Below are 27,894 nucleotides of genomic sequence, written 5' to 3' on the forward strand. Positions count from 1 at the left end.
TATCAAATACAGAATATAAAAGCCAGGGACTGACCAATGGCTATAGTAATGCCACCAGAATCTGCATCATCTAGCAAGGCTGTTTACCCCACAGTGGGGCATTCTCTTCAGTGTCCACTTAAGCATTAATATGGAGACAAATGGAAAAAGAAGAAAGAACCAGATGGCAAAGCCAGAGGCCACAGGCAGAATGATCAGGGGATGTCTTCTCATTGAGGATTTCCAAAGAGGAAAACCAAGTTCTTCCCAGCAGGGGAAGACAATTACTGTGAAACAATTACCACCATTTGTTTCCCTTCTTTTTCTAAATGAGGCTTTTAATCATACTTATTATTTTCCATCCTCTGCTACAGTAACCGGGCAAGCCTGGGAAGGAACTATGCTGTTTGGTTTCTATGATGCTACAAAGCTACACAAAGCTGCATGGACACCCTGCTGAAAAGATTTTCTAGATGCAGGGTGCAGTGTCATTATTAAAGGGAATCATGGTTTGAATTGTGTCTAGTCCCAGGACATAAATCCTAGTCCCCAGTACCTCAGTTGTAAATAAGGTCATTACATACACAATTACATACCATAAGGAGTAAAAGAGGCCCATAGAGCAATATAACTGTTGCCATATAAAAAGGGAAACTTGTAGACATACAACACAAGGTAAGAACACCATGTGAAGGTGAGGCAGAGATTAGAGTGATGTCACTGTTTCAGTGACTGTTGGAGAGTCATAAGCAGGTGATGGAGTGACCAGTGGAGACACATGAAAGCACCCAGAAACAGGTACAAGAGACCTGAGCCATGCAGAAAGAAAGAACAGCAAGAATTCATGAATTCGTGACTAGAAAACACATACATACTCAGGAGCTGGAAGAAAAATGATGCTTCTCTGGAGCCCAGCTTCCATCCATTCGCCAGGGAACTGTAGGTACTCCTGGAGATGAGGACCGATCTCCAAAAACGGGAACTTGAGAGTCACAGTCCAATCTGTCACGTATCTGACCAGCTTTGGCACTAAACTAATAGAATAGAATGGGATTATCATATACCATAGTTGAACAAATGGTCTATCACTGCCATGCCCTGGACCTGCCCATTCATTCTATAAGAAACTAATGAGTGTCTATTTCTAGAGCTTGGTAGGCAAGCTGCACGTAGGGAAAATGGGTGTGGAGTGGAGGGAACCCTCAATGGTGGAAAACTTTTAAAATAAAATATTTACTAATGTGAGTATCTGAACTTTATCAAAACATAAATAAATCCATGGTGTTCTGGAAGAAGGGATCTTGTACATGATTAGTTACGGTCACAAAATGATACCACAGCCACAAGCTTACAGAGGCTGCCATACAGATACTATGGTTGAAAAGACGTTTACCCAGCAGCTGTCAGTTAACCCCCAGACTGGTCCCACTCTTGTTATTACTTACTGGAAACATATATTACTGTCACATATCTGGTATAATCCTCCTTTCTACCATCTTTAAAATCTCCCATTTGCCTTCGGGTAAGCTCGTCATTTGCTACAGCATCCATACACCCTTCACGGTGTCTCTGAATGTCCCAGATAAGTGTTGTTATTCTTTGGAAAATTTCTCTGTGCTTTTCTTCAGGTTGGATAGTCTGGGGACACTTGGGAAATGTGATATCTTTTCTCTTTGGCGTATCCCAGCTTTTCTTTAAAATCCTTCAACAGATTGGATTAGGATCTCTAAGAAGACAGTGGGCTTCAGTTCCTTCCCTTCTCTTTTACACATCATAGCCATGAGTTGAGGGCTTTGATCCATCACATGTTCCCACAGTTGTAGTCTCCCTCAGCACAGGCATCAACAATAACAAGGATAGAGCTAGAAAGACAACTCAGGCCGGGCATTAATCCCAGCACTCAGGAGGCAGAGGCAGGCAGATCTCTGTGAGTTCAAGGCCGGCCTGGTCCCCAGAGCAAGTGCCAGGATAGGCTCCAAAGCTACATAGAGAAACCCTGTCTTGAAAAAAAAAACAAAGAAGAAGAAGAAGAAGAAGAAGAAGAAGAAGAAGAAGAAGAAGAAGAAGAAGAAGAAGAAGAAGAAGACGATGACAACGACTCAGGGGTTACAAGCACTTACCACTCTCCCAGAAGACCCAGGTTTGTTTCCCAACACTCACATAGCATCTGACAACCACCTGTAATGCCAGTTCCAAAGGATCTGAGGTCCTTTTCTGGTTTGCATGGGCACCACGCACACAAGTGTTGCACATGCATGCAAACAGACAATAGACTCATACACATAAAGAAAAGAAAAGAAATCGTATTTTAAAATAATGGAAACAATGAACCATGAATGGAACTTCCAAACTTGTAAGTTAAAAACAATAACCTTTCTTCTTTCTTAGGATAACTTATTGAAATTATTTATTAAGTAACAGAACGCTTACTAACAAGTGTTAATCAATCTAAAACATACTTTGACAAAAATATTTAGATTAATGTTTCAAAAAACAAAGCTGGGACTTACTTACATGGTCCCCCAGAGAAGGGGAAAGGGACAAGATCTCTTGAGCAAATTGAGAACATGGGGGAGGGGAGAGGAAGTTAAGAGAATGAGAAGGGGAGAAGAGGAGGGGGTAAGGAGGACATGATGGGACAGGAAGGTTGAGTCAGGGGAAGAATAGAGGAGAGCATAATAAGAGATACCATAATAGAGGAAGCCATTATAGGTTTAAAAAGAAATCTGGCACTAGGGAAATGTCCAGAGATCTACAAGGATGACACCAACTAACAATCTAAGCAGTAGTGGAGAGGCTACCTTAAATGTCCTTCCCCGATAATAAGATTGATGACTACCTATATGTCATCCTAGAGTCTCCATCCAGTAGCTGATGGAAGCAGAAGCAGACACCCACAGCTAAACACTGAACTGAACTCCTGGAATCCAGTTTCAGAGACGGAGGAGTGATAAGCAAAGGGGTCAAGACCAGGCTGATGAAACCCACAGAAACAGCTGACCTGAACAAGGGGGGCACTCATGGACCCCAGACTGATAGTTGGGAAACCAGCATGGGACTGATCTAGACTCCCTGAACGTGGGTGTCAGTGAGAAGGCCTTGGCAATCTATGGGGCCTCTGGTAGTAGATCAGTATTTGTCCCTAGTGCAGGAATGGACTTTGGGAACCCATTCCACATAGAGGGATACTCTCAGCCTAGACACAAGGGGGAGGGTCTAGGCCCTGCTCCAAATGATGACAGACTCTGAAGATCCCCCATGGAAGGCCGCACCCTCCCTGGAGAGCAGAAAGGGGATAGAATAGGGGATTAGTGGGGGACAGGGGAGGAGGGGAGAGAGGGGAAACAGGGATTGACATGTAAAACAAGCTTATTTCTAATTTAAATAAAAATAGAAAAGAAAACAAAGCTGGGCACCATATCATTGCCATATTAGCACTTTACAGATGCCAATAATCCTGGATACCATGGTCTCCAATGTCCTCTAAGATTTATTTCCTATTTGGACACCATCCCTGTGTACTGATCTACCTTCCTTATGCATAATACATCAGTGGTACCTAACCCCACAATCAGTGGAGAGTCCTGATGCTAAAGGGGCACCTTACTCAGTCCTGTGACTGGAGCAAGTCTCTCTTCTCTGGAATACAATACTTCAGAAGGATACAGAAAAGGGACCTTTATCCCCTGTTCTCTTACACAGATCCTGACAGAAGCCTTCTGTTCTAAGACAGTTTCTTAGTCAGGGTTTCTATCGCTGTGATGAAACACCATGACCAAAGCTACTTGGGGAAGAAAGGGTTTATTCAGCTTAGGCTTCCACATCACAGTTCATCATCAAAGTCAGGGCAGGAACTCAAGCAGGGAAGGAACCTGGAGCCAGGAGCTGATGCAGAGGCCATGGGGGTGCTGCTTACTGGATTGCTCCTCATGGCTTACTCAGTTTGCTTTCTTATAGAACCCAGAACCATCAGCCCAAGGAGAGCACCACCCATAATGGGCTGAGCCTTTGCCCATCAATCGCTAATTAAGAAAACGCCTTACAGCCAGGTCTTATGGAGGCATTTTTCTAATTGAGGCTCCCTCCTCTACAGTGACTCTAGCTCGTGTCAAGTGTACATAAAATTAATCAGTGCAGAGAGTTAAATTACACAAGCCATACCATTACAAATCCCACCTTGTCACACACTTTTAGGCTGAACATTCATGCAAGACCTTGCTCTGGCCTCCCACTGGCTCCCTGTTGCCATGCTCTCTGTTGAATGACTTTAGGTAAGAGACACACTGAAGCCCAGAAGAGATACATGAGGCACTCTCAAGGGTGAGCGTAGGCAATGGGCTGGGGAGGAAAACACTCAACAGAGGGCAGTGGACAGTGGCTAAAGAGACAAGAGTGCTGTCACACACGTTCAGATGGGCTTTATTTTACTTTCTGAAGTTCCTGGCAGGTCTTCTCAGTCTGGATAAGTGAACACAATTTGGATGAACTCTGTGGGGAGCAGACGATAGCACACTCTTGTTCTTCAGCAGAAAGATCGTACTGGGTAGAAACTTTACTCTCATGTGGGTAGTTTAGAATGTCCTATCTCCACCTAGCACCAGAGACATGATCCAGACCCCCTTCTTTTGACCAAAAGCCATGTAAGCAGAGTAGATTTAGAGGAACTAAAGAAGAAGCTAAGTCCAGGAAAACAGCCATACCATACCTGAAGAAAACAGCCTGTTGTGGAAATCTTTTTGTATACTGTGAAGATGTGCCATCTGATTGGTTTAATAAAAAAGATGAATAGCCAGTGATTAAGCAGGAAAAGTTTATGTGGGAATTCCAGGCAAAGAGAGAGGGGGAGAATGAATCTAGGTATGAGGGAGATGCCAGAGGACATTGAGAGATAACAGGAGGTGCAAGATGGAAGAGAGGTAAAAAGCAATGAGGCAAAATATAGATTAATACAAATGGGTTAATTTAACGTATAAGAGCTAATGCAACAAGCCTAAGTGATAGGTCAAGCTTTCATAATTAATAACAAGTTCCTGTCATCTTTTAGTGAGATGATAGCCCAAAGAAAAATCCATCTACAACAGCCTGTACTTAATGGTTCTCCAACAAGTCTTGCTACCTCCACCTTCCTCAGATTCATGTTTTCAACCTTAAAAGGAGCAATTGTTATACTTTTCCCTTCATTAAAATTGGTGTGTTACCAGGGACACAGTATGTGAGGCCCAAAGTTGTCCTGACTGACAGGCCCACCTTCAATGGTGTGCAGCCCCGCTAGTGTCTGACTAGCTACCTAACAGTACTACTTTTGAGACAGCCTGCACAGCCACTGTACACCTTCACTTAAGCACTCTCTGCCTTGCTTCAGTCACTGTACACCCTTCACGGAACCGCTCTTCACCTGCTTTTTGAGGCAGGTGTTTCACAGAACCCGGAGTGAAAGACATGAATATTAAAACAGTAAATGAACCATGCATGCTTGTCAGCCAAGTGCAAGTCTTAAATCCTGTTGCCCTTTGCTGTTTAAGCTTACAAGACACTTTTCTCCCCTATAACCCTGAACAATGGATCCTATAACCACCTTATAATCTCATTGACAAGGGAAAATTCTTCCTGATAAGAGAAATAAGTGAACCAGTTCATACAGTTTTTGCTTTGTTTTTAAACTGGCTTAATCTTTGAACCTAGTTGCAGATTGCATCTAGGTTAAAATTTGAATGATGTAATTGTAAAGCCAGGAACCCAGGGGTGGGGAGATGGCTCAGTAGAGTGCTTGCCATATGAGTATGAGAATGTGGGTTTGTTACTGGAGCAAATATTTTTTAAAAGCCAGGTGTGGTGATACAATGTTTATAATCTAATAAAGTTTGCCTGGAGATCAGAGTGCAAAACTAGCCACAGCCATAGAGACCAGGCAGTGGTGGTACACACCTTTAATCTCAGGGCTCAGGAGACAGAGGCAAATGGATCTCTGTGAGTTCAAGGCCACCCAGGGCTATATGAGAGAGAATCAGCCTAAAATAGAAACAGAGCTCAAGCCTTTAATCCCAGCATAGAGAGGTATATAAAACAGAAGCAGGGTCTCAGTGCTGGCAATTAAGTCTCCAGCCACATTGATGACAAGATCCCACCAGCCTTGGTAGAGGTGAGAGCTCTCTGGTGGCATGGCTGCTTTGATTCTCCGGTCTTCAGCTTTAACTCTGATATCTGTCTCTGGGCTTGTACTATTCATGTTACAGCCAGGTGAGTTTAGGTACTTCGTTCTAGCGAGGCAGATACAGAAAGATCCTTTGACCTTTCTAGTGAATGAGTCTAAATTAATCAGTCAGTGAGCTCCAGCTTCAGTGAGACACCTGTCTCAAAGAACTAAGATGAAGAAAGGTTAAGTAATGCCATCTACTAACTTTGACCACTTATATATACACATGCAAACAGGGAGAATAAGAGAGACTCTCACACTATTGTTGAGACATTCAAGTGCATCTATTTCTTAAATCCCACACTGTACTCTGTCTCTCAGTGCATACTTTTCTTAATAAACTCTGCTTCATCCTCATTCTGTGATCAAGATTCCAGCTACACCCGAGTGAGATCCCAGGGGAGATGACCCTTCAGGCTGCACAGCAGGCAGATTTGAGATGTGTCTCCTGCTGCCGATGACAAATGGGTTCTGAAAATCCTGAGTTCTGTCAAGAGACAGAAAATTCCCAAAACAAAACAAAAGAAATAAGAAGAGAATTGCCATAGGGAGCACTCCCTTTCCCAGAGCTGGCACCACCATGCTCCCCCACAGAGGTTTTACCAGGAATTCTGGGGGCTAAAGAAGAAGCACACATCATTCAACAGAGGAAAAAGAAAAATTGGAGCAAGAGTATCACACGAGGGATCAAATCCACACAAGTTAGTCACTTTCTAGCAAGAGTATAAGCACGAGGGATCAAGTCCACACAAGTTATTCACTTTCTAGCAAGAGTATCAGCACGAGGGATCAAATCCACGCAAGTTATTCACTTTCCAGCAAGACAATTACATGCAACTGTACTGTCCGAAAGTGAGTCAGTGCAGACCCAAGTCTTGCTATAGAAATCAAATTAAGTCCTCTATTCTTAGAACAGTGCATTACTGGACCCGTAATGGATGGTTGCAGACAGCCCTAAGGAGCCTTGCATGAGGAAGTGGCAGCCGGTTTCTGCTTCATGCTGGCCCCTTCCTGAAGAAGGGAGCCAAGCATCAGGAGCCAGGTGATTTTCTGAGCTTTGTCACTGTCATTGCTGACAATTAACATTTACCATTTACCAAGCAAGCATCAAGGGTTCCCTAAATGCCAAGCTGAATCTGCCCAGTGGGCTCCCAAATAATTTCACCAACAGGATATCAAAAACCAAGAGTCCTTAGCAAGTAGGCTCAGACTTGCCTCATCAGACTGAGACTTTCCAGTTACACAACAGAAGTGGACTTGAAAAAGGAAAGCATGTCTTTGGAAATGTGTCATTTTTTTCCCTGTTGACATTTTTCATAGGACTTTTGCAAAAAAAATCATTATTTACAGAAATAGTTCTAACTATGATAAAGAAATTAAAATTGTTCAAGATTTCCTGGTACATGGAGTAGGCCTTGATTTTCAAATGAAGGAGAAAAATTTTTGCCATTCAAATTCTAGTTAGATTTGCTAGGAAAAGCACAAACTAAGATTAATTAATGATGGTTGCCTTGTCTTGAATTTGATTATAAAAGGAATTTCCTTTTAACACAAGGAAATCTGATTTCTGCTTTACAGTGAGTCACTGTACCCTTGCTGGGATACTTTGTATCCCTGTCACATGACATCAGTGAAGCCACTTAATTTTATGTTTCCATTTTCTGTTTATAGAATGAAGAGAGCAGTGAAGCCAACCTCAGGAGTTTGTCGTGGGAATGAAATGCAATAGCTTCCCAGCGTAGGACTGAGTTATGTAAAACGGATGCAACAAATGTTAGGTTCCTATCATTACTATGAGGGCACTTTGCAAACTGTTAGTCAAGACACAAATGCAGGGTACTACACTGCCCTTATGTGACACAATCTGTTTATAATTACTTCCAAACAACACATTTCCTTTCTATAAACAGACCCAAATGACAAAGCATGCTGTGTTACGGTGAGTTCCCCACCTCTCCAAAGAAGGCTAAAGTCACAAAGAGCTACCCTCCACAGCTGAGAGGAGATAGGGGTGAGCTTTCTACCCTTTACCACCTAACAAGGGTGAAAAAGCTTTTGCCCCAGAATGTTTCTGATTTCTACACTTCTCATTAGATGTCTTTTTTTTCCTTTTTTTTTTTCTTTCTTCAAACAACCACAATTTCAAAATAATCTCTCAACTCAAGGGGTGAAAAAGACTTGAGGTCACAAGAGTTGACTCATGGGAACAGGCTAATCACTAGCTAAATGGGCAGCAGGATTCTTACAACCATAGTCTTAGATAAGTAAGACTATGGCGGTGTCAGAACAACACACCTGCAACTGCTGAGGAAGACACGTTAGAAAGACACAGTCCATCTCCCCTTCACTCCTTCCTATGGATGCTCTGTGCTGCCCCCAAACAGGCAGTGCAGTGTCCTTCTACCTACGCCTTTCTTCTCAAGCCTCCTGCTCCATCATCCTCACCCTTGGGTGCTGACACCATGTTTGTTATTTCACTAGGAAGATGGGACCCCTCCAAACATGCCTGCAAAGATAGATGTCACTGGAAGCAAACTCCCAAAAATTTGCACTTACCCACACACTGTGTCCGCCCACAGCCGCACCCTAGGTTCTGCTTCTGTCTTGCAGACAGAAGGTCCTATCCCTTCTTGCCTCTTCAAGGATACCTGAAATTTATATTTATTCTAGCATCTCTTCTGCAGTATCAAATCTACATTCTCCATGGAACCCTATCCAATAAAAGAGAATAGTTTCTGAGCACATATTAGGTTTTTATCTCCACTCTTCCTGTCATCTTTGGGATGCTCATCAGAAACACTTTTACCTTCAAAATTCCATGGAAGTTTTCAGCGTGTGTGCCACACTGCCAAGAACCATGGTGGCATCCCAGTCTTCGTCTTCTTTAGATTTTGGCAGCATTTGAGCCCAATTGTTTCCATCTCCTTTGATATCAACCCTGCTTGGCTTTTCTCCTGTCTGCTTGGACACTCCATCTTGCTTGGCTTTCTGGTTCCTCTCCATCAAATCTCTGTATGTTGGGTTATTCTAAACTTAACCTCAATATTTCTTCTCTTACTGTGCTCACTCCCTTGATAATCTCAAGTACGTATATAAATTGAAATGTCATTTGCATGTGATGACTTCAAAAATACATAACAGGTCTCTTGAACTTATATAAAATGGAGCTCTGGAGTATACTGCCAACCATGACTCTGATGGTAGATAGCAACTCAGTTTTTCTTGTGCCTCAGGTCCAAGCTCTTGAGCTCTTCTATCTGTTGTACCTGGCATCAGCATTGTTGGCAAATTTGGTTGCTACACTTCGTTTTTAATTTAATTGGCATCTTCTGCTATTACTGAAGAATTCTATGGCGCAAGCAACCTCACAAATTTACAAGGAGCCACAAGTGCAATCAAGAGTGTCAATGAACACAGAGGACCCCAGGAATGAACCACAACTGTGCCTCCCACCGAGGACTCTCCTTTCTCCCTGCTGCCAAAGCTTCCTGCTGCCTGAAATAGAAATTCACAGTAAGTTTCAGGGACAATATCATGAGGTTCCAGGAAGCCTTCATCTATATTTTTCTCCATGCTTGCATCTTCAACTACAGCACAGCATTGGAGAGCAGGAAACAGACACTGTGTGGTTCTAAATTCTGGGTCACCTGAATGCTTGCAAGGTCACATAGTCAGCCCTGCAGCTCATTTGTAGAGATATTTTTCTCCCCACAGAGCACTCCCAATGCTGTGGTCTCCACCAGATCCCTCACCCTTGCACCCGTATCCCTTCTCTGTAACTGTGCCATTTAAATAATGCCATATGAGTGGAAATATACCATGTGTGATATTTTAAGATTGGCATTGTCCCACTAAGAAGACTCCCCTTGAGACTCTTAGTTATTTTGTGCTTACAGGTGTTGCAAACAAAACCCCTATGAGTATTGTGCAAACTAACTTTTCGTTTTTCTGTAAGAGGCGCCTGAAAGGAAAGCTGTAGAGCTGAGTGGCAAAGATTATGTATTCAGCTTGGCTGCTTTGATGCATTGTATTTGCATCGTATTTCACAGATAGTGGTTTTCCAGAGTGTTGGGACTATTTGGCCTTCCAGGGTGTTTCTAAAATCTCACCACCAAGCCAGCTCCCTAGGGAATGTCACTGCACCCCCTCTTTGGGGTCACTGTGATGTACCGTAACTGAGTCTCTCCAACTATCAGTCTCTCCCCATGTCCCACCCAGCTCCTCTCAAGGGATCACCAGAGTAATCCTGGCAAAAGGAAAGTCAGGTTGTCTCCTGGGTCTGTACACTAGCTTTCCCTCAACTCTAAGTAAACTTCCTCCCCTTCACCTGTAAGACTCCATGATTTGACTGTCTGTTGTGTGACTCCGTTTCTGACCAGCATCCCTGCAAGTCACTTCCCTCCACTACAGGAGTGGCTTCCCTGTTCGTCCTTACACACTAAACATTGCTCTGAGACTTTGCAATTGTTGTGTCCTCTGCCTGGGATGCTCTTTGAAAATCCTTCCTTTCTGCCCTTTCCTGGGTTCTTCTTCAAGCATCATCACTTTCCTCTTAGAGAAGGTTCCCCAGACACCTTTCTCCACCAGCCTTTCCTGCTCTGTTCTCTCTGTAGCACATCCACACAGCATATGTTACTTATTTTGTCTATTAGCTCATATCCTTCACTGGAATGCATGCCCCTTGAGGCAGTCCTGTGTCTTGCTTGCTCACTGCTGAATACTCTGTAACTACAATAATTCCTGGCATATGACAGATGCTTGCTCAATGTGATTTTGATGGTGAATGGGGTGGTAAATGAATAAAGAATCACTACAATACAACCAAAAATACAATCACCAGCATTTTATGTTCGTTTATAATATGCAATATTGACTACTCACTGAAACTGATGCCAGGCAGCACACAAGGAGGAATTAAACAGGTTCCTGGAAAATAATGAAAACTATATATTTGAAAATGGGCTTCTCAATATGTGACACCTGGATAGTTTTCCCATGTTTTTATGTTGCTGGAAAAAAATTCTGGAGCATCTCCAGTTCTAAAGCTTGAAGTCAGGACACACAGGTTAGGAAGATAAACAGGAAGCCACCAGGGTGCACCCTGAAAACCCAGAGAACAAGGCCTAATACAATGCCATTGTCCTTTGACTCAATGAAAACAGAAAGAAGAAATTCTTCACTCCTACACAGTTCTTAAAGCCCAAAAGAATAAAATCTTGTCTTATTATCCATTGTATCATTTTGAATCAGCTTTATGCTTGCTAAAAGATAGAATATAATCAAATAACAATAGGGAGACAGTTTAAAGCAGGCTTAAGGATATTCAAAGCCAGCAAGAAGGATTGGGTTTTTTTGTTTGTTTGTTTGTTTTACAGGTTCTTTTTTATATAAATTTTATTTGCATTAGAAAGATTATTTTACATGTCAATCCCAGTTCCCTCTCTCTCTCCTCCTCTCCTGCCCCCCCCAACTAACACCCTACCTATCTCCTACCCTTTCTGCTCCCCAGAGAGGATGAGGCCTTCCATAGGGTGTGTTCAGGGTCTGTCATATCCTTTGGGATAGGGCATAGGCCCACCCCCTTGTGTCTAGGCTCAGGGAGGCCCTTGTGTCCTTTCATGTGGGATGGCCTCCCAAAGCCCAATCCTATGCTAGGGATAAGTACTGATCCACTACAAGGTGCCCCATAGATTTCTGAGGTCTCCTCACTGACACCCACATTCAGGGGGTCTGGATCAGACCCATGCTGGTTTACCAGCTGTCAGTCTGGGGACCAAGAGCTCTCCCTTGTTCAGTTCAGTTGTTTCTGTGGGTTTTACCAGCCTGGTCTGGACCCCTTTGCTCACCACTCCTCCTTCTCTGCAACTGGATTCCAGTTCAGTTCAGTGTTTAGCTGTGGGTGTCTGCTTCTACTTCCACCAGCTGCTGGATGAAGGCTCTAGGACGGTATATAAGACAGTCATCAATCTCATTCATTATCAGGGGAGGGCATTTAAGGTAGCCTCTCCCCTGTTGCTTAGATTGTTAGCCGGTGTCATCTTTGTAGCTCTCCAGACATTTCCCTAGTGCCTGATTTCTCTTTAAACCTATAATGTCTCCCTCTATTATATTATCTCTTATTTTGCTGTCTTCTGTTCTTCCCCCAACTCAACCTCCCTGCCCCATCATGGCCTCCTCACCCCTCCTCTTCTCCGATTCTCTTTCTCCTAGTTCCCTCTCCCCTCCCCCATGCTCCCAATTTGCTCAGGAGATCTTGTCCCTTTCCACTTCTCCAGGGGACCATGTATGTCTCTCTTAGGGTCCTCCTTGTTTACCAGATTCTCTGGCAGTGTGGATAGTAGGCTGGCATTCTTTTACTCTATGTCTAAAATCAACATATGAGTGAGTACATACAATGCCTGTCTTTTCGTGACTGGGTTACCTCGCTCAGAATGGTTTCTTCTAGTTCCATCCATTTTCCTACAAATTTCAAGATTCCGTTTATTCCCCCCACTGAGTATACTCCATTGTATAGATGTACCACATTTTCTCTATCCATTCTTCAGTTGAGGGGCATCTAGGTTGCTCCCAGGTTCTGGCTATTGCAAATAATGCTGTGATGAACATAGTTGAACAGATGTCCTTGTCGTATGAATGAGCTTCTTTTGGGTATATGCTTAAGAGTGGAATTGCTGGATCTTGTGGCAGACTCATTCTTATTTTCTTGAGGAGTCGCCATACTGATTTCCAAAGTGGCTGTACAAGTTGGCACTCCCACCAGCAGTGGAAGAGTGTTTCCCTTTCTCCACATCCTCTCCAGCATAAACTGTCATTGGTGTTTTTGATTTTATCCATTCTGACGAGTAAGATGGTATCTCAGAGTTGTTTTGATTTGCATTTCCCTCAGGGAGTAAGGATGGGTAAGGATGTTGAGCACTGTCTTATGTGTCTTTCAGCCATTTTAGATTCCTCTGTTGAGAATTGTCTATTTAGTTCTGTACCCCACTTTTTAATTGGATTATTTGATGTTTTGGAGACTAGCTTCTTGCGTTCTTTGTACATTTTGGAGATCAGCCCTCTGTCAAATGTGGGGTTGGTGAATATCTTTTCCCAATCTGTGGGCTGTCGTTTTGTCTTGTTGACTGTGTCCTTTGCCTTACAGAAGCTTCTCAGTTTCAGGAGTCCCATTTATTAATTGCTGATCTCAGTGTCTGTGCTACTGGTGTAATGTTCAGGAAGCAGTCTCCTGTACCAATGTGTTCAAGGGTATTTCCCACTTTCTCTTCTAATAAGTTCAGTGTGGCTGGATTTATGTTGACGTCTTTGATCCATTTGGACTTAAGTTTTGTGAATGGCAATAGACATGGATCTATCTGCAGTCAAGAAGGACTGTTTAAAAGCTGAGAGAGACCAGTGTTTGGCAAAGACATGCTAAAAAGCAGTCCAAGAGGGCTAGTTAATTTTTGTTAATATGAGTTTCTATTTTAAGTGTTTTATTTGAAAACAAGTAGTGTTTATGCAACACACATTTCATTCCATGTACCGTTCGAAGAACCTTATGTGTATGCTGTGGTTTGTGGTTTGAATGTGTTCCCATAGTTGTGTGTTGAAAGCTGAATTCCCAATGTGAGAGTACAGAGAGGTGGAACCTTCAGACATGATTAATTCTTGAAGGAAGGTTAATACCCTTGTGTAAGGAGTGGGTAAAATAATGTGAGCTGCTTTCCATCAACTCCCTTCGAACACCTTCTATTATTCTACCTCCCCATGAAGTAATGTAGCAAGAAGGCACTTGCCAGAGGCAGACCCCTCAACCAGCTTTTAGAACTTGAAGATATCTGCCTTGTTTTTTATTTATAGTCTAAGCAGTCTCAGATATTCTCTCACAGCAGTGTAAAAGGCACATGAAGAGTATACTAACTCTTCGTGCCTGCTCTGAGACCACACTATAGATGCTGCAATGGCCTGCACATTATGGACATGTCACACAGCTAATGTGTCAGGCCCCAGGACATGCAATCCAGGCAGGTGGGTTCTATAGTTTGAACTCTTCACTTTGCCCCTCTGCTCATGCTGCATCTGGCTGAAATGTGCGCCCCTATTATTGCAATAAATGTTGAAATTACTTCCAAAAATAACAGGAGAGAAAATTCAAGCTCAGATAAGTGAGGGACATAGAAGGGAGTATTTGAACTTGGACTGCCTAACTCTAAAGTCCACTGCCAAGACCTCTCCCTCTTCTCTCCATCTTCCATCATGCCCTGGTAAGAGGCTCTGGTACCCGCCATGGCCTGCCCACTACCACTATTCTTCCTCCGGCATGGAAGGGTCAACACACAGCAATTAACCACTGTTAAATCTTTTGATACATTATGTTGTCTAACACAAATAAAATTTTTATTGGTCAAGCTTCATAACCTAAGATAAAAGTCTTGGAAAGCATAATGGAAATATCTTTGTCAAGGGGTCTGACTACTGAGCTCTTAGCTTTGTCTATAAGCAAGGCTAGGTAAAAGCACACTAAGCCACTGTAATTGTGAGATCTGTAACAAGTTTGCAATCTCCCATACCTCAGTTTTTGCAGTGTTTGCTTTAGCATCCTCTTTATCCCATTCCTCGCCACTGGATGGCATGAAATGAAGAACCAGGTCTCTCCTCCATTCCCAAGGCAGGGAATTTGGATCTAAGATTTCTGCTTCCATCTCTCCCAGTCCGTGCTCCCTTTCCACTTCCAGCTATTAAGAGAGCAGATTCTCTACCTCATGGATTCTCGATGCTCATGGAGTGGAGCATCGAGCTGACTTCACCATACTATTTATACCCGCTTTTCTTCCTTAAAAGACCTCTGTGCAACCAACATTTCTTTCCATGAGACTAGCCTAAGGAAGATTTTTCAAAGGGAGACTTATGAAAGAATTGTTGTGGGCCCCCTTTACAGAAATAGCCTCACTGGCTTAGGTCTGGTTACACTGAGAAATGTTACACCAACTTCCTAGAAAGAACATCCATAGGATGAGAATATGCACTCTGTTCAAATTGCGAACAAATAAGATCTGCTTTGCATTTACCAGCATGTGAGTGCAAATTTGCATTATTCTAGGCACTTTGCATGCTTCTTCTCAGGCCTCTTTGAAAGAAAATTGAAGAGAAGGAAAAGGAAAGAGAACAGTTTGATAAAAAACAAAGCAGCCTTCGCTGGCGTGACCTGCCATGGAGTTTTAGAGGAAATGGGCTGCTAAGCAATATGATCCCCGTCTCCTTGCACAATCTGCTGGCAATGCTAATGATAGAAACTTCTGGGTTTCCCCTTCTCTTTGGGGGGCCTGCTAGTCTTCCTCATTTGCAATCTGTCTCCAAGCTGTGTGAATCTTCAGCTACTCACCTTTAACTCTTTCCTCTCTTTGCACTCCAAGAAGATTCTGAAATGTAGAAGCAGGAACTGTGTACAGTTTCAGAAGGAATGCTGCCAGAGAGTAATCCTTCACAACCTGAAACATTGCACTGACAGGAGAATTGCTCCAAGAGTTACAGACGGAGGCAGAGAAATGAGAAAGGGCCTGCAGACTCAGCGATGTGGGCTGTTTCCTACACAATGTGTCAAAAGCCACTCTGCTTCCTGGACGAGTTCTCTGTTCTCTAAGGTACAGATATGTATTTGGCTACCTAGCACTCTCCTCAATGTAACAGTGTGATTGACCACGGATTCTCATTGTGCTTGCTTTTCTTCACAATAACTGGCCTGCACTTTATGTAAAAGACTTTGGGCTGCTCATTCCTGGGTGAAGGCAGGGTATTAATGAGTTCACTAGCCCCAAGATAAATAATACATGGGAGTTTTATTGGGGAACAACTTACACGGATAGTAGCAGAAGATGCAGTCTCTGCCCTTCGGATGCTCTCCGAGAACCTAGTGAGAGTGCCCCCAAACCTCAGCGCCCCCTTCTCTACCTTCCAGTCACTTCTGCACCTGAAGCTACGCCCAAAGGGGTGTGGCCACTAACACAAATTCACTGGCAAGGCGAGATGCTACTACATTTGGGGACTCCTGTTATTCTGCTCCCTGGTTAGGGGTGCTTAGCCCATGTCCCCAGCCCTTAACAAGTCTGCGGGTTTGTCTGAAGGCTGGAGCTGCAGGCTCCTGGCTGTCAACAGCTGTTACACAGACCCTTCTGTCAGCTTTAAGTAGACTGCCTTCCTTCAACCCACAGTGCAGCAATTGCTTTGACATCTTGTTTTCACACGTTCTGTTCCCAGGCAGAGATAAGAAGGGCTGAGTCCAAATGAGCACGGTGTGTCCTCTTCATTGGGTTTTTGTGATTAAGTTATCAAGTTGTGAGTAACCTCAGGCCCATGGTGGCCAAATTTAAGCAGGATCTGTGCTCCTGGCTGCATACAGAGGAAACACCTGTTATTTTCTTTCTGTAGTTTAATCTAATTCTCCTTGTTTCCATTAGGTCTCCTGGAAGTCGGTGTTCTTGAGCATTGATGATGAGGACATTATCTTAATAAGGACATTATCTATTCACTTGTCAACTAATGTCACACAATTCTATGATAATAGAATGTACTAGTCCTATACATTTGTCTCCAAAAGGACAACAGGTTATAAATAAGAACCATGAATCAACTACTACAGCAGATCAAATAACTCAAAGGCAGCCACCCTACCAAAGATGGGTCATCTTTTCCATTTTTTTCAGATACTGTGTCACTCAGACTATCCTCAAATGTATTATTTTCCCACCTAAGTCTGTCCAATGCTGGGATTATAGGCATGATCACCAGTCCCTGCTAAGATGGGCCACCTTTCTTATGGAATCAATTACACTGAGTAGTGTTCCTCCAGTGTTATATAAAGTCCAAGCCAGTATCTAATGTCTAATGTAAACAACCAGTTCATATAGCATCAAAGATTTGCAGTCCATGGTCTACCAAGTGATACTGTCACAACCACCATAACTTTCCTCTATTTTCTCCATTGTATTAAAGAACAAATGACAATGAAATTGAATCTCTCCTTAGGGTAATTGTGACAAAGTCTGACATGCTATTAGAATTTTTTGTATTAACAAAAGGAACACTCCATTCTTTTATGAATATTGATTATTTTGATATGAAAACATAAAAAGTCTGGTGTTGATATTTTCCATAGGAGTAGATGGCCTGACTCAAAATCATGGCCCAGTCAATCTCCGAAGAGTCATCCCTACTGATGAGACGAATTAAGTTCCCATTGCCAAAGCCAGGGCTTACTCAACCCTCATGACTAATTCTCTTGGTTCCAAGTGGAAACATTGTTCAAGAGTGAAGTGACCTTGCCTGCCATAGTACACTCATTTTTTAACTGAACTCAACAAGCAACATTAACCACTTAAGTCAGACTCAGGAATACAGTAGCCTCATGAAGCTTTAACTTCAGATCAAGGAATTATATTCCCTGTTGTGATGAATGCCATCAGTGAAAATGTATAATCCAAAAGAGCATAAAATAATCCAAACCCCATGATGTTGTCATTTTACTGGTCAAATACAAACAAATATGAAAGCTCACTTTCAGTGTTCTGCAAAGATAAAATTTGACATAAATGCAAAAATATTTCTGAAGTACATAACATTAGATAAAAGTCAGGTCATTTTGCTGCAGTATATAGACTCAGGTATCCACTGCAGCCATAGGTAATAAATAAAATTTCAATGTTTTGTATATGAAGGCTTGTTTTTCCATTGGGCAAAATAGTCTGCATGTCTAGCAACTTTTCAGGTCAAGTTTCTTCAAGCAGTGACCTAGGAGTCCACTCCACTTGGTTTGTGTAGCTTTGATATCTCAGGCTGTGTCTTCCAGGTCACTGTAGCAATAAAGATATTAATAAATAAATAAACCAAGTCATGCATGGATGACTAGATGTTCCATCTCACTGCAAAGGTAGGGGGGATGTAGGCAGAACATGGGCAATGAAAAATGTCTTATCTGTGAGTAGGAAGAGCAGGTATTCAAATGAGTCATGTAGCTTTTCTGAGATCATTTGTTCATTGATCAAAAAGGAAGGATAATTTAAGCTACCACCCAAGGGTTAGGTTACATGAGACATCCTTATACAAGGCAATGAGAAAGCCAGAGAGAATGCACTGCCACTGTTCCTACCACAGTCTCCAGGAACATCAATACCAACAGGAAGGAGGAGAATAAAAACTGAGTTAGAATCACAACAAGACTGAACCAGACTCTGTCCATGGAACAAGGATGGCAGTATGGTCTGGCTGCCTGTGGCAGCAGCCCACAGCTTCTGTGTGGAAACTGCACTAGAGCAAACCAACACAAGGCCCCAGAATTCCCCTAATGCCCTGCAAAGTCCAAGTTGGCTGCACTTTTACCCAGTTCTCCTACTGGGTTAGGCTAAAATTGCCTAACCGGGTTAACAGACCCAGTTTTACAAATTTAAAAATAAAGCTTAATATACCTAATTATATAAGTTTGTTCTTATTCTAGGGAAAAACCTGCCCTGGGTCAGAGCTGAGATACGATGTTTGGTAACTGGTGCTGTTATTCCTTGTTTTCCCATTATGGAGTCAATGGCCCTGATCTAAATTCAGACTCTTCTTTATCTAACTAAAACCCAAGAAACCAATAACAAAGCAATTCCTGGTTATCATCATGGTTCCCAATTGTCTTTGGCAACATGAAAACTCAGGTGGTGTTTATACATTCGAGAAATATTTTGTTTATTCATATTATCTTAAGCAGCCATCCCAGGCACCGATACATCTGCTTAATATTCTCTCTTTATTGCTTTAGTGATAGATACAACCACTAGGTGAACAGCATGACAAATGTACATTTGGGACCCCACACAAATGATGCCAGGCTTTTTATCATGTGCTTCAGTTTTCTGTCTGTCTCTGCAGGCTGCACCCAGCCAGAGCAAAGAGGTAGTGTGCAGCAACAGAAAGGCAACGTCAAAATAAAGACAATGCCCTGTAAAATAAGAGATGGAAGAGAGTGAAGTTGGAATAATTGATTGTAAGGAAAAAGTATCTGTGAGTCTGAGGGTAAAAGTGAAGATCCGAAGACCTGAGAAATTAATTTACCTGTAACAAAGGGGTGAGTCCAATGAAAACAACCAACAGACCTACTGGAAACTAAGTACCTGTGTCAGAAAATTGAATAAAAGTGAAAAATCTGAAATGCATAAATATTGAAAGGGCATGTTAAACAAACTATATTCAAGACAGGCATAGCAGTCACACCTTTAACTCAAATTGTGGGAGGCAGAGGAAAGTGAATCTCTGTGAGCTAGAGGCCAGCTGGCCTATGTAGGAAGTTCCAGGGCAGCCAGATACCCTGCCTCAAGCAAACAAATAAACAAAACCAACTTGTTTTGTAACGATAAATCTTTCCGCCACATGGTTGCCCAAAATAACACACAGAGATTAATATTAGGTACAAATGCTGCTGGCCAATGACTAAGATTTCTTATTTGCTAGCTCTGTCTTAAGTATCACCCATAACTATTAATCTATATATTTTATAAATTTATCTTATTGAGGACGCCAGTGGCAAGCATCCTGTCTTTCCAGACTCACATGGCGACTCCTCCTTACTAATTTCCCAGAATCCTCCTTGACTCCTAGCCCCACCTATCTTGCTTTCCTATTGGCCAACAGTATTTTATTTACCAACCAATAAGACAAACATATACACAGAAGGACCTCCCCCAACAATGTTTATATTTATTCTAGGATTTATGAATATATTACTAATATTTGTCAATATTAAAGTATGTAATAAAAACATATTTAGATCCAGTACTCTTTTTTTCTTCTTCTTCCAGATTTTAGTTTTATTTTGTTTTATCCATGTGTTTGTGTGCCTGGATGAATAAGTATGTAGGTGCTAGCTAAGGCCAGAGGGCTCCAGGACCCTATGGAACTGGAATTAGGACACACACTCTCAACTATTGAGTCATCTTTCCATCCCAAACCCCAGTACACAAGTAATTACAAATAATAATAACAGTAAGTTATAAAATCTTGGGGAGTTTTCATACAAAAAATAGAGCTTGAGAAAACCAAAAAGATGGGTGACAATTTTAAAAACTATCATTCTAAAGGTATAAATAAAAATTTTAGAAAGAAAGTTGGCTAGGAACTGAAGACACAAAGAATACACTTATCATCAGGCAGATTAGTTGTTTTGCATACTGAAGTTGGTTTTGTATCTTACTGGAGAAAACGGGGGTGCAGTTCTGGGTGAGTTCAAAGGCACTGTCAATTTTACTTTCAAATGAGAACCTGAGCTTTGGCATGTTCCTTGGGGAAAGTGAGTCACTAAATGGTATTTTATTACTGCTGCTAGAGACTAGTTCTTAACCAAGTAGTACAATACATGACCTTTCTAGCTTAATTTATCAGAGTTACCTGTACAAGAATGTTATGCCATGCCGTCATGAAAATGAACATGTTAGGACATTTTAACAGATGTTTATATGTGTATTAATGCATATTTACATGAATATATGTAAGTAGCTTCTCAGCGTGCACAGATTTGTGTGTGTGTGTGTGTGTTATGTGACTGCATATGTGACTGCATATGTGAGTGTATGTGTGTATGAATGTGAGTGTTTCTCTGAGCACAAGTATGCTGTTGCTGGCAGCAGAACACTTCTAGCAAAGCAAAATCAAGCTGGTCTGAAACGTGCTGTATACCCTTCTCCATCCTTTCACAGGCTATAGCACACCCTGTTGAGCAGGAATTCTATAGCTGTTCCTTTCATCTATTTTTGCTACATGTTTGTATGCTTAAAATTTGCAATGAAGCTTGGAAATGTGGTCTTTGATGAAGGAGCTCCTGGAGGTGTTAGATATTTTTATTACTCTGGTTGAAGTCATGGGGGGTCACAGGTGTTTGCCTATGAATTCACTGAACAAGGAATTCAAGTCACATAATTGTCTCTTCAGGGTGACTCTAAAACACTATTGTTCATGTTTTAATGTGTCTTTAGAAAACAACCATGTGCCTGGCATGGTGGCACAGAAACCCACATTTCAGTTGTGATCACAACATTCCTTTCAAACAGCTACATTCAGGATCATCACTATAAAGACAAGAGATGTGAAATCATAATTACTTTGGTGAGTGCTTCTTTTCAACTTTTCAAGCATGTTTTTCTCTTTGCCTTTTTTTTTGGGGGGGGGGCAAAGTCTACTAGTCTGCCCTCAGTTTCACTGACTGTATTCTATACCATCTCCACACTGCTTCTGAGCCCATACGGCAAGGTTTTGCTTTGGTTCTTGAATATCTCTGTTCTAAGGTTTCTATGCAATTGTAAGCATAAAGATAGATGGATGAGGGGATGAAATTATTGATAAATAGAAAGATGGCTAGATAGATATAGGTGATAGATATATAAGCGATAGAAATTCACCATGCACAAAAATTAAGTCAAAATGGATCAAAGACCTCAACATAAATCCAGCCACATTAACCCTATTAGAAGACAAAGTGGGAAATACCCTTGAATTAATTGGTACAGGAGACTGCTTCCTGAACATAACACCAGTAGCACAGACACTGAGATCAACAATTAATAAATGGGACCTCCTGAAACTGAGACTTCTGTAAGGCAAAGGACACAGTCAGCAAGACAATACAGCAGCCCATAGATTGGGAAAAAATATTCACCAACCCCACATCTGAGAGAGGGCTGATCTCCAAAATATACAAAGAACTCAAGAAGCCAATCTCCAAAACACCAAACAACCCAATTAAAAAGTGGGGTACAGAACTAAATAGACAATTCTCAATAGAGAAATCTAAAATGGCTGAAAGACACATAAGAAAGTGTTCAACATCCTTAGCCATCAGGGAAATGCAAATCAAAACAACTCTGAGATACCATCTTACTCCTGTCAGAATGGCTAAAATCAAAAACACCAATGACAGTTTATGCTGGAGAGGATGTGGAAAAAGGGGAACACTTCTCCACTGATGGTGGGAGTGCCAACTTGTACTGCCGCTTTGGAAATCAGTATGGCGACTCCTCAAGAAAATCAGAATCAGTCTACCACAGATCCAGCAATTCCACTCCTAGGCATATACCCAAAAGAAGCACATTCCTACAACAAGGGCATCTGTTCAATGATGTTCATAGCAGCATTATTTGTAATAGCCCGAAACTGGAAGCAGCCTAGATGCCCCTCAACTGAAGAATGGATAAAGAAAATGTGGTACATTTACACAATGGAGTACTACTCAGCAGAAAAAAAATGGAATCTTGAAATTTGCAGGAAAATGGATGGAACTAGAAGAAACCATTCTGAGCAAGGTAACCCAATCACAAAAAGACAAACATGATATGTACTCACTCATATGTGGATTTTAGACATAGAGTAAAGGATTACCAGCCTACAATCCACACTGCCAGAGAAGCTAGTAAACAAGGAGGACCCTAAGAGAGACATACATGGTCCCCTGGAGAAGGGGAAAGGGTCAAGATCCCCTGAGCAAATTGAGAGCATGGGAAGAGGGGGGAGGGAGCTAGGAGAATGAAAAGGGGAGAAGAGGAAGGATGCAGAGGTCATGAGGGAGCAGAAAGGTTGAGTCAGGGGAAGAATAGCAGAGAGGATATGTGATAGGTAGGGTTTTAGTGGGGGGGGTGTTAGGGGAGGATGGGAGCGAGAAGGGAACTGGGATTGTCATGTAAAACAATCTTGTTTATAATTCAGATAAAAAAATCTGAAAAGAAAAAACTAGAAATTATGGTCAATGTATGAGAGAATATATGTATATTTTATTTATATATATTATATATAGTTCCTTGATGATATTTACTAATTTTCTAATTTCTTCTGAATGAATGTATTTTATATGACAGTTTTAATAGTCCTAAAATTTAAAACTGACCCATCTGAGTGTCTTTTATTATTTATACTGTGATTTTCTGATTCTGACATGATTTCTCACATACCCTGGAAATTTTAATGATGTTTGCAAAGGCTGAAGGCCCTGTGTAAAGTCTTTTAGCCAGCAGTCCTCACCATTAGATAGTACAAGGACTGGGAGGACGAGTTTCTCCACATTCCCATTGAGCCCTCAAATAAAATCTTGGCAAGAGTGAGGCATCATCCCAAACCAGTAGTTCGGGTTCCCATTGTGTTTCTCCTTCTGTTCTGATGACAACTTTCTGGTGAAAGTGAGACACTCATCTTCACTCCACTGGGCTCTTGCTGCCACTCACAGGGAGGGAAAGGACAGGGCATAATGCCAACCTTCATTACCTAATTTGTCACTGCTGAATGGGAGTGGAGGCTCACTACCCATTGAACTCTGCTGCCACCAAGAAAAATCCAGTGCTGACTAACTACAGCCAGTGCCTCCCCGGTATTGTCCCAGTGCTACTGAATTCAGAGACCCAGATCACCTTCAGGTCTTACTGACAACCCCCCTGAAAAGAGAGCCGTGCAAGCTCAGCTCCTCTGGACAGGGCAGGAATGACAGGCTGCTCACTTAGTCCTGCCAACACCACCAGGTGAGAGATTTGAAGCTTTACCTGTGCATGCTGTACTCAGGACAGAAAGAACAGCTTCCAGATCAGCTGTGGTAGCATCACCCCTAGAGTAATTGGAACCTTTTGTTGTTGTTTCTGCCCAGAGAGGGGAGGGGAGAAACAGAGACACATTTATCATTGGTTTAGAGAGGGTAGTGCCAAATTATGATGCTTGGCTAGTGTGTTGGGAAAGAATAGGGTAGGTAGTGTCAAAAAGCTTCCAGGCCTTCTTCTGGAAAATACATTTCTCTTGGAGCTTTTTACGTATACATTTCTCAATGGCTCCAGCTTATATGGCACCTTTTCAAGATACATGGAAGATAATGAGGTCATCCAGGAATTCACTAGGTACCATTCCTCAAAACCCGGGGTCCCAGGCAATCTGTTCTTTCACCTTTCAGGAACTCTCTCTCTGCTTATTCATGGTAACAGATATTGTGCAAGACATGTTTCATTCTAAGGAACAGGACGGTAAAAGAATGAAGCCCTTTTATCTTTGAGGAACTTGAATTATCCAAGGGCTTACAATTGGTGAGGCCAGATTTTGACCTTGGAGAGTTTCACAGTAACAAATTAGTAGTAATGATAAAAATAGCTATAGATGAATCAGTTTGTTGTGGATGCCATAACAAAATATCACAGGCTGAGCAGCCTAAGCAACAGAAATTCATTTGCTTACACTCTGGGGGCTAAATATGTAAGATTAAAGTTCCTCTTGAGATCTTTTTCTTGGCTTCTATATGTCTTTGCATGGCCCACTCTCTGTATGTCTATGTCTGGATTTTCTCTTCTTACAAGGCTAGTAAAATTGAATTAAGAGCTGGATAAATAACTTCATTTTAGTTCTATCACCACTCTAGAATAGAGTCTCTATTCTGAGGGTTCATGTTAATTTTTAACTTGCAGAATCTAGAATCCACTAAAAGACAAGCCACCACCAGACATACTTGTATGGGATTATCCTGGGGGTGGCACCATTCCCTGGACTCAGTCTGTGACTGTATAAAAGGCAACTGATTGGTCTGTTAAAGAGCTGAATGGCCAATAGTTAGGCAGAAGAGGAATAGGCATGGCTGGAGAGCAGAGGTATTAAATAGGAGAAATCTAGGCTCAAGAGGAAGAACAAAAGAAGAGAATTAGGGACACACACAGGGTAAGAATCCCAGCATCAGCCAGCCACCCAAACATAGAGACAGCAGGAAAGTGAGATATAAAGAAAGGTAAAAAGGCCCAATGCAAAAGGAGGTTAAGGAGAAACAAACAGGTCAATTTAAGTTTAAAAAAAAAAAAAAGCTAGCCAGAAATGAGCCTAAGCTAGGCTGAGCATTCAAAACTAACAATGTCTCCATGTCATGATTTGGGAGTTGGTTGGTAGTCCAAAAAAGAGAGTCTGTACAACTGTCAGCATCACAAGCTTGATTAGAAGGGTAGGTAACCCATTATGTTTAAGACAACAAAATCAAATAACTAACTGAATATGTGGGAGAGGAAAACTAGATTGCTAAGAGATGGACTTTTTGCCTTCATCTCTTTCATTCTTCCAATTGATGAAGAACTGACTATGTGTCTGAAAGGATGGTACAGTTCTATTTAAAAACTTACCTTCAAATGATGAAGCAATAGTCAATGAACATCCAATGAGTCGTTGTATTCTTACCTCTCTTCATTGGAGGAATTTTCCAGTCACTCCCTACCCTAACTTCTCATTCAAGAGCTGGAAACTTCTATTTTATGCTGAATACCAAAGCCATCCTTAGGGAGCGGCTGTGCTTTCAGCGACATGACTTAGTACACATTATATATTATTAATATACTCCCTCCTAAAGAGTAGTGATATCTTCTTTATACTCTAACAAAAAAAGCTTGCCTGAAGATCAGAAGTCAGAGCTAGCCACTGGTTAACCATAGAAGTCTGGAGGTTTGTACAGGCAGGCAGGAAGTGGAAAGAAAGAAGGAGACGGGAGCTCAGTCTCTGTCAGCTGAGTTGAGTAGGTAAGGTGGCTCTGGTTTTGCTCCTTTGTCTCTCTGATCTCTCAGCATTGTCCCCTATATCTGACTCCAGGCTTTTATTATTAAGGCCAATTAGAAGTCTTGTTACACTAAAGCTTCATTTTTGTTACATCGTTTTCTTCAACAATTCTGCTGTTCACCCTTACTTATCAAAGTTAAGTCTTTTCCTACTTTTTCAAAGTCTCCCACAATCCAATTATCCAAATTTACCTTGAGCATCTCCTGTGGAAGCAGCTGAATACACTAGGGTCAAGGTTCCCTGCCACCACCAGCCCCCTAGCTCATTTTCTGTAGCAATTGTCTGGAAAATCTCTCCTTAGTCTCCCAGAGCCTGTAAATCTCTCCAGGCCATACCCTCATCTTTCCCTCCCACATAAGCCTTTTCTGGTTGCCTTATCATGTTAGCACTCTAAGGGCTCTGTGAAGTGATGCCATGTTCCCTTCTTTACAGAGAATAAATCTCCATTGTGACTGAAATTCTTTTTCTTACTCCTCTTCCCTTTATACTTTGGATTATGTTGCAATCACTGTATTTAAGGCATCATTAACTTGGTTCTTCCTTCGAGGAATCACTCCTAGGTTTTAAGTATCTGAAGGCTAATGCTTGACTGTGCTGTTGGAAGTATAATACCCACCACTGATTTTTTTTCCAATTGGGTGCCTCTCAGATCCAAGCTGGACCATGAACTCTGTCCATAAGAGTTTACATTCAGAGCAGTAAACAAAAGAAAAGGGGAGTCTCAAACAGAGGGAAAAGAAGGAGTGGGGCTGGAGAGAAGGCTCGGGTAGTGCTGTGACCTTGCCCCAAGGTTATGAGCCTGGAGTGATTTCTTACGGTTAGGTTTAGTGAAATGCCTCATAAGCATTAATGAGCAAATTCCCCCTTCAGATTAGCTATTTTAATAGGTTTCTCATTGCTTCATCCAAAAGAATTAATTTACTTTGTGATCTACTCTCTATCAGGATGGCATCTACCCATCACTCTCCATTTCCCTGAATTCACTTCCCGTTTGCCAACCACATAAGGAATACTGTAACCCAGGGTAAGAGAGAGAGGCATTGGCCACTGCTGTTCTCAACAGATACTCAGGGGAGGAAAGTAGTTATCTAATCCTTAGCTCATGGCTCCCCAGGGTCTCCCTGTGCTTCTGAAATGGGCACCTCAATGGCCCTGAAGCCACAGTTCTTAGCATCAGCATCACATTCATTAATTAAAAGATGGCAATGCAAAGGAATGTTGAATAACTTCTCTTGTGTTTAGCAAAAATGGAGGGATCTCTCCAAAGCCTCCTGTATCACCACAGAGAATTCATATCTTTAAGCCTCTGGGCATGAACTATCTCCTTAATTTCTACTTATACAGAACAAAGCATTCAACACATAACAGGTCACTGGGCGCTCTGACTATTATTTTATCTGAGTTGGCACATTTGTATAGTGTATTCCTTATTCTGAAAGGGAGGGTTTCAGGAAGCAATGAGAATTCAGAGCACATTTTAAATAACCAGAGTAAATTAGTTAATTATTTGCTCTATGACCAATGCAAGGTTTTTGCATTCCTCAACCTGGGCTTCATAGATAACATTGTGGCTGGAGTCCCAAGCCACGCAGTGACCATAAAAAAATGTTTCCAGTTACTCTGCACAGAATCTACAAAGTGCACATATTTTTGCCTGTCAAGCTTACACACCTTTGAAAAATTCCTCCTGTCATTACTATGAATTCGGTGGTGCCTGTGGTATTTTACCACAAAATAAACAGTTGGCATTAGTAAACGGTCAGTACTGGGTCCTTCGGATCCTAGGGAAAATCTAGAACAATAGAAGGTCAGAAACTCAGCTCTTGCACACCTCTGGGGTCTGTCCCTGTGGACCAATTAAACAACACATTCAGATGTTGGCAGTCCTTCTTATTTCAGAAACATGGGACCCATTACCAGGCTACAAACAGTGCCATTTTATAGCTAAAATGATTTACAGCCAATGTTTTCATTGCACAGTACGTGTTCCCCTTTGTTAAACAAAAGTTCACAGAGAAGAACTGCAACTGAGGAGGAGGGAAACAAGCATGCAAAAAGATCTAACTCCCAGAGCCAAATGCAAATCAAGAAAAAAGGCAGCAGTCTTTGGAATTCTGCCCTTATTCTTCTGGAGTCAAAGCCAAATGTGTATTTAGAGACACAGAGAAATA

The sequence above is a fragment of the Cricetulus griseus genome (genome assembly GCF_003668045.3).
Source record: "Cricetulus griseus strain 17A/GY chromosome 1 unlocalized genomic scaffold, alternate assembly CriGri-PICRH-1.0 chr1_1, whole genome shotgun sequence".
Lineage (NCBI taxonomy): Eukaryota > Metazoa > Chordata > Mammalia > Rodentia > Cricetidae > Cricetulus > Cricetulus griseus.